Consider the following 12994-nt stretch of genomic DNA (forward strand, 5'->3'; position numbering starts at 1 on the left):
CCTCGGCTTTTCTGTTGGCAAAAGGGAGGGAGGGTGATCTCAGGGCCCTCCAGGCCCATCAAGGAAGGAGGTGGGGTTGGAGACGTTGGGGGGTTGGAGACGTCGGGGAGCCACTGTGTCCAGTCTCTCCTAATGGGGAGGGTAGAAGACCGGCTGGGAACAGGAGAAGCTTGGCTCCCAGGCTCTGTGCTGAAGAAGGAAGCCTAAGCAGGGCCATGTTACATTTGGTGGAAGAGGGAGAGGGTAGGGGAGGAACAGACGCCGGCCGCTCCCGCTAAGGAAGGCAAATAGAGGAAAGGACCCAGTGGGGTGGGGAAGGTCGGCCAGAGGTATCCAGAGAACCAGAGAAGGTCAGTGTGAGGGAGCCCTTGGTGATCCATCTGCACTGGGGGAAAAGGTTTTCAGCAGGTAAACACAGCCGGGACCTCAGGGGATTGTGCCTCAGCCTAGGCCTGGTAGTCGAAGACATAAGGACAGGAAATGGGCAAGACACGGGCCTTTCAGAGAAGAAAGACCAAAGATGTTTGCAGAGAGGCAGGCTTTGCGCAACCTGTAAAGAATGAGTAAGATTTGAATAGCAGCTACAACAAATATTGATTGAGAGCCTGCTGTGTGCCAGGCTGTGGGCCGGGCACTTGGAATTTGGCCGTGAACCTAGCAGACACAGTGACTGCCCATTTACATAGTGTGTAGTCCAGTGTGGGAGTTAACAGTCTAGCTGTGAAATAAACCTGTAGGTTTAATTATGGTGGGAGCTCAGAGAGCAGGGTAGGAGACTGCCCTGGTCTGGGACCTCCGCTGCTGAGGAAGGGTCACCTAAGCTGGGGCCTGCAGGAGGAGGGAGGAAAGGGGCCAGGATGTTCCAGAGGAGGAATAGCAAGTGTACACTCCAGATAAGAAGGGCCTGGTGGAGATTAGAAAGGGTGGAAAGAAGCCATGTCACACTGTGTTTGCAACCACTCTCCCCCACACCCAGCCTCACCCGGGTATCCTGTGTACTTGGTCACCTCCTGGGCTTTCTTGGGGGCAGAATCTGGGCAGTGGGGGAATGGATCAGGCTGAAAGACAGCTAAAGAGACTGTGGCTGAGTGCAGGATAAAGAGCCAAGGTGGAGGGGAGAGGGCTGGGCTCTGAGAGATGGGGACATCTGTGAAGAGGATATTGCCATTTTGGGGGTAACATTTTTTGAAGTGTGATATACATATAGAAGAGTCCTTTCTTTCTTTCTTTCTTTCTTTCTTTCTTTCTTTCTTTCTTTCTTTCTGTCTTTCTTTCCTTCTTTCCTTCTTTCTTTTTTTTTTTCTTTTTACTGTTTTGCTGCATATTAAGAATGCCCTCTTGGCCGAGTGCAGTGGCTCACATCTGTGATCCCAACACTTTGGGAGGCTGAGGCAGGTGGATTGCTTGAGCCCAGAAGTTCAAGACTAGCCTGGACAACATAGTGAGACCCCATATCTGTTTTTAAATTTAAAAAATTAAAAAGAATGCTCTCTCTCTTTGTCATATTCTGTAAAGATTGAGTAAATATCTAGAAATTCCACTAAAATTTCCTTAAGTCAACAGGACACAGACTGGTCTGCCTGGGCCTCAGTCACATTGGAAGAGCAGAGAGAGAAGGTGAGTGTGAGGGAGTCCCTGGGAAACAATGGAGGGACTGGGGATGGGGAGGTAGGAGGGGCCTGATCTTTCCAGGCATCAAGAAGCATTTGGTTTCTGTTCAAGGAGCCATGAGGAGTCACTGAAGGGTTTTAGGCAGAGCCGTGACACTACCAGAGATACTATGAGCAAAGGTTCCAGAACAGGGCAGGGCAGGGCAGGGCAGGACAGGTGAGTGGGACAGAGGCACACCACCTGGGTGAGACAGAGGGAAGAGGGTGCTGCTGGCTGGGACACTGTACCCTAGAGGCTGGGGAAAACCGACCTCAACTTTCATCCCCCAGCCTAACCCTAGGAGAACCTGAGAAGAACTAGTGGAATGCCTTCCGGAAAAACAGAGACAAACTACACACCAGACTTTTGTTTGTTTGTTTTGTTTTGTTTTGTTTTGAGATGGTGTTTCACTCTTGTCACCCAGGCTGGAGTGCAATGGCACGATCTCGGCTCACTGCAACCTCCGCCTCCCAGGTTCAAGCAGTTCTCCTGCCTCAGCCTCCCTAGTAGCTAGGATTACAGGCACGTGCCACCACATCTGGCTAATTTTTGTATTTTTAGCAGAGACAGGGTTTCGCCATGTTGGTCAGGCTGGTCTCAAACTCCTGACCTCAGGTAATCCGCCTGCCTTGGCCTCCCAAAATGCTGGGACTACAGGCGTGAGCCCCTGCACCCAGCCTGTTTTTTTTGAGACGAAGTCTTACTCTGCTCACTCTGTCGCCCAGGCTGGAGTGCAATGGCACAATCTCGGCTCACTGCAACCCCTACCTCCCAGGTTCAAGTGATGCTCCTGTCTCAGCCTCCCATGTAACTGGGATTATAGGCGTGTGCTACCACGCCTGGTTAATTTTTTGTATTTTTAGTAGAGATGGGGTTTTACCATGTTGGCCGGGCTGGTCTCGAACTCCTGACCTCAACAGATCCACCCGCCTTGACCTCCCAAAGTGCTGGGGTTAGAGGTGTGAGCCACTGCACCTGGCCAACAAACTACACACCAGACTTTCTACCCACTGCCAGGGGAGACAGAGGGATGGTCTCTCACAAAGCTCTGAAACTGTGGCAAGAAATGATTGTGCACCAGGGAGGGATGGGGCAGAGGCCTCTCCTAGGGAGCCATCTGTCCCTCGCTCTGTCAGCCCTTCATCACCTATCACAGCTGTCCCGAGTCAGCTGAGTCAGCAGACCTGTGACAGCAGCAGGCGAGGGAGGAAGAGGGGCCTCTGCTAGCTTGTGTGAGGCCAGCCCCATCATCCATTGGCCCATGACAGCCCCTTCCCTCCCTACTGCAAACTGCTGTCCCCCGGCATTGCCCCTGGCTTTAACTTGAACCCAACCACAGAGTTCCGTTGGCTGTAGGCCCTTCCACCAGGAACGTCTTGGGCCTCTAACCTGAGCACCTGCTCTGGCAAAAATGTCCTGAGGACTCAAGGCCCCTTACCCTCGTGGAGCCTTCTTCTCCACATGCAGCTCCCTGCCCTGTCCCCCTGTTTCCAGGCTGGTCTTGAACTTCTGAGCTCCGCAGCTCCTGTCCCCCTATTTCCTCAGGGACAGACCTCTCCCCACGCACTTGGCCCTAACCTCATGTTCAGAAAGTTCTTTCCTTTCTACCCCACCTAAACTTCACTTGCCTTTGTGGGTTCCCACTCTGCTGGGAGAGGAATCCTTGTGTCATCAGTACCTCTCTTCCACTCCCCTCAAGAAGGGAAACCTGGCTTTCCCGTGGTGGCCCCCACATAACCTCCTGTTGGCCTGGCCTCCTGCTCCCTGGCCCTGCCTTCCCCTAGTGCCTCTGTCTTCCTGCTCTTCCTTATATTTGAAGTCCAGGTCACATCTCCCTCCCTCTTTCCTTTCCTCCCTTCTTTTTCTTTCTTTCTATCTATATCGATTGATTTGTTTTACTTATAAAAATAATTAATGGGCCGGGCACTGTGGCTCACGCCTGTAATCCCAGCACTTTGGGAGGCCGAGGTGGGCGGATCACGAGGTCAGGAGATCGAGACCATCCTGGCTAACACGGTGAAACCCCGTCTCTACTAAAAATACAAAAAAATTAGCCGGGCGTGGTGGCAGCGCCTGTAGTCCCAGCTACTCAGGAGGCCGAGGCAGGAGAATGGCGTGAACCCGGAAGGCGGAGCTTGCAGTGAGCCGAGATCACGCCACTGCGCTCCAGCCTGGGCGACAAAGCAAGACTCTGTATCAAAAAAAAAAAAAAAAAAAATTAATGGTTGGGCACAGTAGGTCTCACCTGTAATCCCAACACTGGGAGGCTGAGGCAGGAGGATCACTTGAAGCCAGGAGTTTCAGACCATCCTGGGCCACATAGCAAGGCCTCGTCTACAAAAAATGTTTAAAAATTAGCTGGGCCTGGTGGTGCGAGCATATAGTCCTAGCTACTTGGGAGGTTGAGGCTGGAGGATCACTTGAGTCCTAACCTAAACCTGAGGCATGAGTTTGAGGCTGCAGTGGTCTATGGTCGTGCCACTGCACTCTAGCCTGGGTGACAGGGTGAGATGCTGTCTCTAAAAATAAATAGTCCTGGCCGGGCACGATGGCTTACGCCTGTAATCCTAGCACTTTGGGAGGCTGAGGCAGGTGGATCACAAGGTGAGGAGTTTGAGACCAGCCCGGCCAACACAGTGAAACCCCGTCTGTACTAAAAATACAAAAATTAGCCAGGCATGGTGATGCGCGCCTGTAGTCCCAGCTACTCGGGAGGCTGAAAAAGGAGAATGGCTTGAACCCGGGAGGCGGAGGTTGCAGCGAACCGAGATCGTGCCACTGCACTCCAGCCTGGGTGACAGAGCGAGACTCCATCTCAAAATAAATAAATAAATAAATAGTCCCAAGACTATACAAGTATAACGCTATGACACTAGTTCTATCTGGTTCCACCTTCCCAGGAGACACCCATACCTGGGTTCACTGTTTGAGTTTCTTGGCATCCATTTGGTGAACCCACTGACTCTGAGGTTTCATCCCCAGATTAAAGTTCTTTTCTTTTCTTTTTTTTTTTTTTGAGACTGTGTTTCACTCTTACTGCCCAGGTTTGAGAGCAATGGCGCGATCTCGGCTCACGGCAACCTCCGCCTCCCGGGTTCAAGCTATTCTTCTGCCTCAGCCTTCTGAGGGCTGGGATTACAGGTACTCGCCACAATGCCCGGCTAATTTTTTTGTATTTTTTTAGTAGAGACAGGGTTTCACCATGTTGGCCAGGCTGGTCTCAAACTCCTGACCTTGTGATCCACCCACTTCAGCCTCCCAAAGTGTTGGGATTACAAGCGTGAGCCACCACGCCCGGCCAGATTAAAGTTCTTAACTGAAAGTAAGAGAAACAGACTCTAGCTAGTTTAAGCTGGAAAATAGTTTATTAAAACTATTCTGTAGCTCATAGCATCTCCAGCAGGGCCAGAGAGTTAGCCAGGAATAATGTCCCAAAGGTCACAGCCAAGCCAGCCTGGCAGAGCCACCCTGGACACTGATACCACTGTTTGCCAATGCCACTGATTTGGGCCCTGGATGGTAGCACTAAGGGCTTACCCCCCTAAGCCTCTGGAAACAGGATTTGGCTGTCACCACCTTCCCAGGGTGCATTCGTCTTGGTGCCTGATGCAGGTTCAGAGTCTGGCACGGGGCCTCTGGCTGGCAGAGCCTGCACCTCAGCAGCAAGGGGAGGCTGGGAAGGCCTCACCTGGCTTCTGCAATTGGAAATGAGGATTCATGAGGTGGAGAACTCCCCAAACGTAGGGCATGTTTAGCAGCCAAAAAGGATGGCAGATGTCCCCTTCTGTTCTTGGTGAGCCCAGCCACCCACATCTCCGCGGCTCTTCCTCCACGTGCTGTGCTCTCCCACCTCTGAGACCTCTGACCTCAGCCTGCTTACCTGTCCCGCTGCAGGTCCTCAGAGCCACCTCCATCCTCCTCCTTGCAGTGAATCCCACTCCACTCACACCACAGGTCCCGGCTACACTTCGCCATCTTCTCTGTCTGCTGGCAAGAATGACCTCGGGTATTTCTTCATATGTAGGTTTTCGTCCACGGTTCCAGGCTCATGACTCCCACAGCCCTGTTTAGAGCCTTTGGTTATGATGTTGGCTGTGTTAGGCCTCAGGAGCGGGCCTTGGGAAACAGAATCTCTCTGGCCTTTTCCTGTCCTCCTTTCACCCGCCCAAGGCCGGACTCTAATCTTCCTCCACCTTTCTGATTGTGGGACCCTAATTCCAGAGAGGGTCCTGCCCCATACTCTGGGGGAAGGAATGCTGTGGTTATGAATCTTCTATAAAAACCTAAGAGGCCTGGTTCAGAGAGCTTCTCCATAGCTGACCATGTGGAGGCTCCTAGAGTGTGGTGTGCCCAGGGAGGGCATGGAGCCTCCACACCCTTTCTCACTATTTCTGCCCTACACATCTCTTCATCTGTATCCTTTGCAATATCCTTCATAATAAACCAGTAAACACAAGTAAGTGTTTCACTGAGCTCTGTGAGCTGCTGCTCCAGCAAATTAATCAAACCCAAAGAGGAGGTTGTGGGAACCCCAGCTTGAAGCCAGTTGGTTAGAAGTTCTGGAGGCCCAGACTTGGGCCTGGTATCTGGGGTGGCAGGGCAGGCGTCTTGGGGACTGAGCCCTCAACGTGTAGGATCTGACTCTGTCTCCAGTTAGGTAGTGTTGGAATTGGATTGGAGGACACCCCGCTGTGTCCGCTGCAGAACTGATTGCTCACTGGGTGGTGGGGAGAACTGCCCACCCTGCCACCACGTTTGGTCACAGAAGTCTGCTATGTATTGACTGTTGTTGTGTGAGAGCAGGGGAAAAATCCATTTGAGTTTTATCTAAACACCACTGTGTGTTTTCTGAGGGTGGATTTAGACTACCTTGGGCCCATGGCCTGTTCTCAGTAGCTGAGACCTGAAAAATTTGGACAGTCACTTTGTGCTACGGAAGGACCATAAAACAGGCACTCAGGTGCTACTGGACAATGGGGCATTATACCTTCAAAATGTGAGTTTCTAGTAAGTCCGCTTCCAGGAATTCATCCCCAGGGAATATCTATGGTGTGCACAGAGCAATTCCATGCCAAAGATGGATAAAGAAGATGTCCCAATCTGCCTGTGTGACAACACGTGGCCACTGAGGCAGGCCTCTTTCCTTCCCCTTCTCCCAGATCTGCCCAGGCCAGTGCCCCCACCCAGATGGCATGGACTCTGCCCTCTGCCTGGGGCCCTTTCACTCACCCAGGCCTTGGCATTTGCCTATGCAAAGCCCTAAGCAGAGCAGGGAGGTGGCTGGAGTGAGGGCAGCATGGACTGGGAAACTCGCTCAGCCTGAGGTTTACAGCGGGGTGGTGTCCAGAACCTCCTACTGACCCTGATTCCAAACGAGGTCCCCTTGGGTGAGGGAAGTTGCCGCTGCCTTATGGTTCAAATGTGGAAGAAAGGTCAGCTGAGAGTGGAGGACAAAGAATAGACCCAGTAGAAACAATTCTGGATGAGGATTTGTTATTTTTGTTTTTTCAGTTTTTCCCTTTGTACCAAATGGGCTCCCTGTGAAGCCACCCCAGTGACTCTTCTTGGTTTCTTGGATGCCCTTTTGCCTGCACGTCCCAGGAATTGTCTGGTCTTCCTCTTCATTCCTAGGTGTCTCCTCAGTGCCCCCAGCCTGGCGGCCTCCGAAGATGCAAGCACATGGGCTTTATTTCTCCTTTGTGCCAACAGCCAGGATGCCACCGAAATAATAAGCACAAGAAAGCTCCAAGGCCTTAGAAGTTCTTATGTCATCATTCATGATCGTGGTCTGTGTTTCCTCATTCCCTGACTTAAACAGAGTCAGAGACCAGGCCCCAGCCCTCCTTTTTATTGCGACCCTTCTCAGAAAGTCAAAGTTCTGAAATTCACTCAGGTAACAGAGCCCCTGGAAGTCATGAGCTCCTTAAGGAAGGTCACAATTAGCACTGCTAATTCCATTGTAGGAAAGGAGGGTCCAGACCCAATCCTGGTGAGGTACAGGATGCTTAGCCTTTAGGGTACAGGCTCTGGGGCAGGCAGAGCTTAGGTTGAATCCCACCTCCAACACTTGCTAATTGCATGACCTCAGGAAAGCTATTCAACTTCTCAGAGCCTCAGTGTTATGACTGAATTGTGTTCCCTTAAAATTCATATGCTAAAATCCTAACCTCCCATGTGAGTATTTAGAGATAGGGTCTTTAGGGAGGTCATTAAGAATAAACGAGGTCATGGGGGTGGGGCCCTAATCTGATAGTGTGGGTGTCTTCACAAGAAGAAGAGTTACCAGAACCGCCTCTCTCTGCACAGACAAGAGGCCATGTGAGGACACAGAGAAAGCAGCTGTTTACAAGCCAAGAAGAGAGGCCACATCACAAACCAACCCTTATGGCACCTTGATCTTAGACTTCTAGCTCCAGAACAGTGAGAAAATGACATTTCTGTTGCTTAAGCCACACAGTTTGTGGGTTTTGGTTATGGCAGCCCGAGTTGACTAATGCACTCAGTTTCCTCATTTGAAAAGCAGGGATAAAACTAGTACTTGCAGCATGACGTTATTGTGAGAATCCAATGAGGAAACACACGTAATGCCTGCCTGCTTCATCTTCCTACGGCATCTTCAACGCCTGGAACAGCCTCTGGCAGACAGTGGATGTTCAATAAATACCCACTGAATGGATAAATACATCCATCAAAAAATGAAGCTGCCACACTAAATATTAGAACCTCTTTCTAAGCGCTTCCCTCACCTTCATTTCCTTAATCGCTGGTCATTACTCACCAGCAAATGACAACAGTAGTAAAGGGTTTAATAAAAGTGTCTGCAAGGCCAGCCTGCTGTTTTTAATTGGATCTGCCAAATAATGTAATGTTGTCTATGAGTTGAGAAAGGCGACACTGATCAGAGAGCTGAAGGAAGCCTGAGAACCCTGGTCCAGCTTAGCTCTTCCTCTTATAGTGCGGAGGGGCTGGAGACCACAGCTGGGGGAGGCCTGCCTAGGGGAGGCTCAGAGACCTGGGGCTGGGCCCTGGGAGTGTCCTGGATGAAGTTGGTCTGTGGGAGGCCACAGCAGATCTACCTTCCTGGTGTTTAAGAGATGCAAATGATGGGAACAATGGAGCCCTTTTCCCCAGGCCATTTGTGGCAGATCCTGGGCTCCAGGGAGGCAAAGCTCCTCTGCCTCTGCCATGGTAAGATGTGGTCCCAGGACGGCCCCAGGCACATAAACCTGCCCACCTGGGAGGCCCAGGACTCGGCCACAGGGCGGCTGCACTGACCCCTCTACTCCCCACCCTGGCTTTTTCCAGGACAAGCTCAGTGGGAGCAGGCCCCGGTGAGTACTGGGGCTCCTCTCTCCCCTGCCCTCCCCTCTTTTCTCTCTCTGCCCCTCCTCTCCTGGGCACAGCCATCCCAGGAGCTGTGCTGGCTCTGCCTGGCCCCTCTCTGCCCAGGGAGACCATTCACAAGCCTCCACTTCCTGTCAGCACTAGGGCTCCCCGAGTCCCGGCTTCCCCAGGGCACCAGCTCATGCAGTTATGTGCCCACGGGCACCAGCTCTGCCCCCAGCCTCCTTCTCTGCTGCCCTGGTACCAGGGCACCTGTCAGTCACACTGTCATCCATGTGAATGTCCCAGAACACAGCATCTGTCTCACACAAACTCCAGGGCCCCTTGGGCAGAGTTGACTAGAATGTGCTTGCAGGCTGGGGCCACCGCTCCCACCCCCCAGATGTGTGGGTAAGTGACACAGGGGGTCAGAGGGGCCCAACAGACTGGGACCCCTTGCAAGTCAGATTCCCCCTAAGTGACTCTGCACACCTCCTGCCTCCCAGAGCCCAGCACTGCTGAGTCGCAGGGGCCTAGCTCTCCCATCTGTCTTGGCCAGAATCAAGGGTGCAGGGGACAGGGGATGGGCATAGGTGGAAGGGTCCCTTGTTTCCAAACTGCCTACCTCAGTGGCCCTGCGGCAGCATTGGCAATGCCTGTGATGAGTGGTTCCTTTGAGTTGAAGCACTGGAGCTGTCAAGGGTGGGTGGTTTATTATACTGGGGAAAGGTGGGCAGGGAGGAGGTGAGGCCAGCTTGTGTGTCCAGACTCCCCAGGTTGGAGAGAAGATGCTCCCAGCCCTTCCCTTCTGCCTGCCCCAGGGACTTGGAGACACAAGGTGAGTCTGGCTACTGAGGTTGGGGTGGGGAGGCAGCGGCCAGAGCCTGCGCTGAACACCCTCTCCCCTCCATTCCTGCTGTGCTGAGCATCCCTTCCTCCAGGCCCAGGAGGAGGACGAGGAGGAAAATAAGTATGAGCTGCCCCCCTGTGAGGCTCTGCCCCTCAGTCTAGCCCCTGCCCATCTTCCTGGCACTGAGGAGGACTCCTTGTACCTGGGTGAGGGCTGGGAGGTGGGAGGCAGGAAGACCAGGTGCTTGGGCAGGGCAGGAGGGTTCCCACAAGACAAGAGGGCATAGGCCTCGCCTCTCCTCCCCTGCCCGCACTGAGGCAGCAAACGAGGCCTCAGCTGGCAATCATCAGGGCCTCTTGGCTGGGCAGGGAGAGAGAGAGAGAGATGAAGGAACGGAGGGAGGGAGGGTGGGAGGGAGGAAGAAGAGTGGGAAGGGAAGAGGAGGGGTGGTGTAACCAAGGCAACAGTGGGGGCCTGGCATTCCCCTTCTGAGATCCCAACACTTCTTCAGGCCAAGGGCGGGGGTGCTGGGAGAGCCCCGGCTGCCGCTGGCATCCCACCCCCACTGCTCCGCTCCTCGGCCAGGTGGGGGCAGGGAAACTGCCCGCCTCCAGTTGCCATGGAGACTGGGCTGTCAGGAAGCCAATGAGCAAGGGGAGCGAGGGAAGGAGGAAGAAATGGAGGCTGGTCGGGGGGGAGGCGGGAGGAAAATGGGAACCCACCTGGGAGTAACCCACCAAGTCACAACGCATGCGATCTTTTCCAGATCACTCTGGCCCCCTGGGTCCATCAAAGCCATCGCCACCCCTGCCTCAGCCCACCATGGTGAGAGGCCTCTCCAGAAGTCCCTCCTTCCCCACCCGCCCCATCCCAGGCTGCCATTTCCCAGTGAGTAAATCTTAGAGTCATCTCATTTGCAAGATTCCCCCACATTTGCATTCAAGGGGCCCCTGAAAAATCAGATGCCAGATGCATGAGAAGCCAGAGCCCTGCCGCTGCTGTCAGTCACTCCTCCAACTCGCCTGGCCTGGTCCTTCCAGCCTCCCCTTCAGCTTCACCCACGGTGCCCTTCTCATCTCTCTGAGGGGGAGGGGAGGGGCTCAGCTGCCCTTCCCTTGGATTCTGGGACCTGAGGACCCCTCCCCACCTCCAGAACAAACAAATCCCTCCTCAGCTGTCAGTCACTGCCAGCTCCCATTCCCACCATTATCCCAGTGGGACTTTATGGATTTTGAAAGCTACTACCTTTATCATACATTTCACTAGAATTTTGGTAAAAAGCAGGGTGCTATTCGCAACAAAGAAAGAGCCACAGGGTAGAAGCAAAGGGAAGAGTCATCCCTTTTGTACATTTTTTAAAGCTACACAGATATAAGTGGTCTCATCCCATTCTATCCCGCCCCATCCTTGCCCTCCTGGAAGGAAACTGGTGCCTCAGTTTCCTTCCCCCATCCGCCCTCACCGGCCCCACTGTGCCCACAGCTGAAGGGAGCACTGAGCCTGCCGGTGGCCGGGAAGCAGGGACCTATCTTCGGGAGGCAAGGTAATGGGGACGTCCTCTCTTTCTGTGGCTCCACCCTGGGACGGGGAGTCTTCCCGCCACGGGGTAGAGCTGTGCTTGCCTGACATGCCCTTTCACGGCACTCCCCTGGCTGTGCCCCTTTTTAACCTACTAATCCTCTAAGGTAGGCAGGCAGGTGGCGTTGCCTCTAATGAAATGAATGAGGAGACTGAGGCCCAGAGATACGAAATGCTGTGCCTAAGATCACACAGAAGCAGAATCTGCTCTTTTTTTTTTTTGGCTTGGCTGCTCTGATTTTTTTTTTTTTTTTTTTTTTTTTTTTTTTTTTTGAGTCGGAGTCTCGCTCTGTTACCCAGGCTGGAGTGCAGTGGCACGATCTTGGCTCACTGCAACCTCTGCCTCCCCGGTTCAAGCAATTTCTGGCTAATTTTTGTATTTTTAGTAGAGACAAGATTTCACTATGTTGGCCAGGCCGGCCTCAAACTCCTCACCTCAAGTGATCTGCCCGCCTCGGCCTCCCAAAGTGCTGGGAATTATAGGCATGAGCCACTGTGCCTGGCTGCTATGATTTTTTGAACAGTCCAAAGTTATTTGGAGCCAGGCCTGGCAAGTCAATTGGGAGGTCAGGAAAGGTGACACCATAGGGCTGTGCAGAGAACCATCAGGGGATGAGAAAAGCTTTCTCCTGGGGCTTCAAAGCTGGCTCTGAGATGCCCTCCTTGGGGGCGCCCTAAGGAGACTCTGCTCTTTCAGCCTTAGTCCCACTGAATTCCTTTCTGCTCCCTGCTGTGCATGACAGGTGGTTCTCTCCTTTTCCTTCCAGAGCAGGGTGCATCGTCCAGAGTGGTGAGCAGCCCCTCCATTTCCCCTCACTTTCCAGGATTCTGGTTAAGAAACTGGCACGGGTGGGGTGGGAGCTAGGGAGGGCCAAGAAATATTCCTGAAACCAAGGGAAAAGGCCCAGAGCAGGGCCCCTGCCCCTCAGTCACAGGCCCCTGGCAGGCAATGCGCCAGCTGTCCTGAGGGTGCCGCCCAGGGATCCTCCTCACACTCTCTGAGAGCTGGGGCCCATGGGCGCCTCTGAAGGGGAAGGTGCTCGTGGGATGCCCCCTCTGAGACAGAGGAGAAATTGCAATCATTCAAGCTAGCTCCCAGAAAGAGGGTCACCATGTGAGGAGGGAGTGAGGTGCCTGCTACCCCTTCAAATCGATGGCTTCTCCCGCAAAACCCCTAGTCCTAAATGGAGCCTCAGGACTGGTCAAACCCATGGTCTCATACACCCCTCCCTTCCTTAGGTGCCAGGCCCTCCAGAGAAACCTGATGAGGACCTCTACTTGGAATGTGAGCCCGATCCAGGTGAGCCCCTCCCTCAGCTCCAGACCCCTCCTGCCCGAGGCCCTCAGCAGCTCACAGCACAACACACTCTCCTGGCTCCATCTGCTTCCCTTGCTGCTTCTCACCACCCCCACCGACATGCATTTGCCTTCAGTCACCGCATGGACATCACGGGGAGCAGCAGCCTTTGGTCCAGGTTGACCCACACTGTGCCAGCAAGGGAGGTGCTCCCCTTAGAGCATGGGCTGGGTGGGGCTCCCCAGCTGCTGCGGCCAGGACAGCATCTGCCTCTAGTTGGAAGCACTCCCAGAAAG

The sequence above is a fragment of the Nomascus leucogenys genome, chromosome 14 (assembly GCF_006542625.1).
Source record: "Nomascus leucogenys isolate Asia chromosome 14, Asia_NLE_v1, whole genome shotgun sequence".
Classification (NCBI taxonomy): Eukaryota; Metazoa; Chordata; class Mammalia; order Primates; family Hylobatidae; genus Nomascus; species Nomascus leucogenys.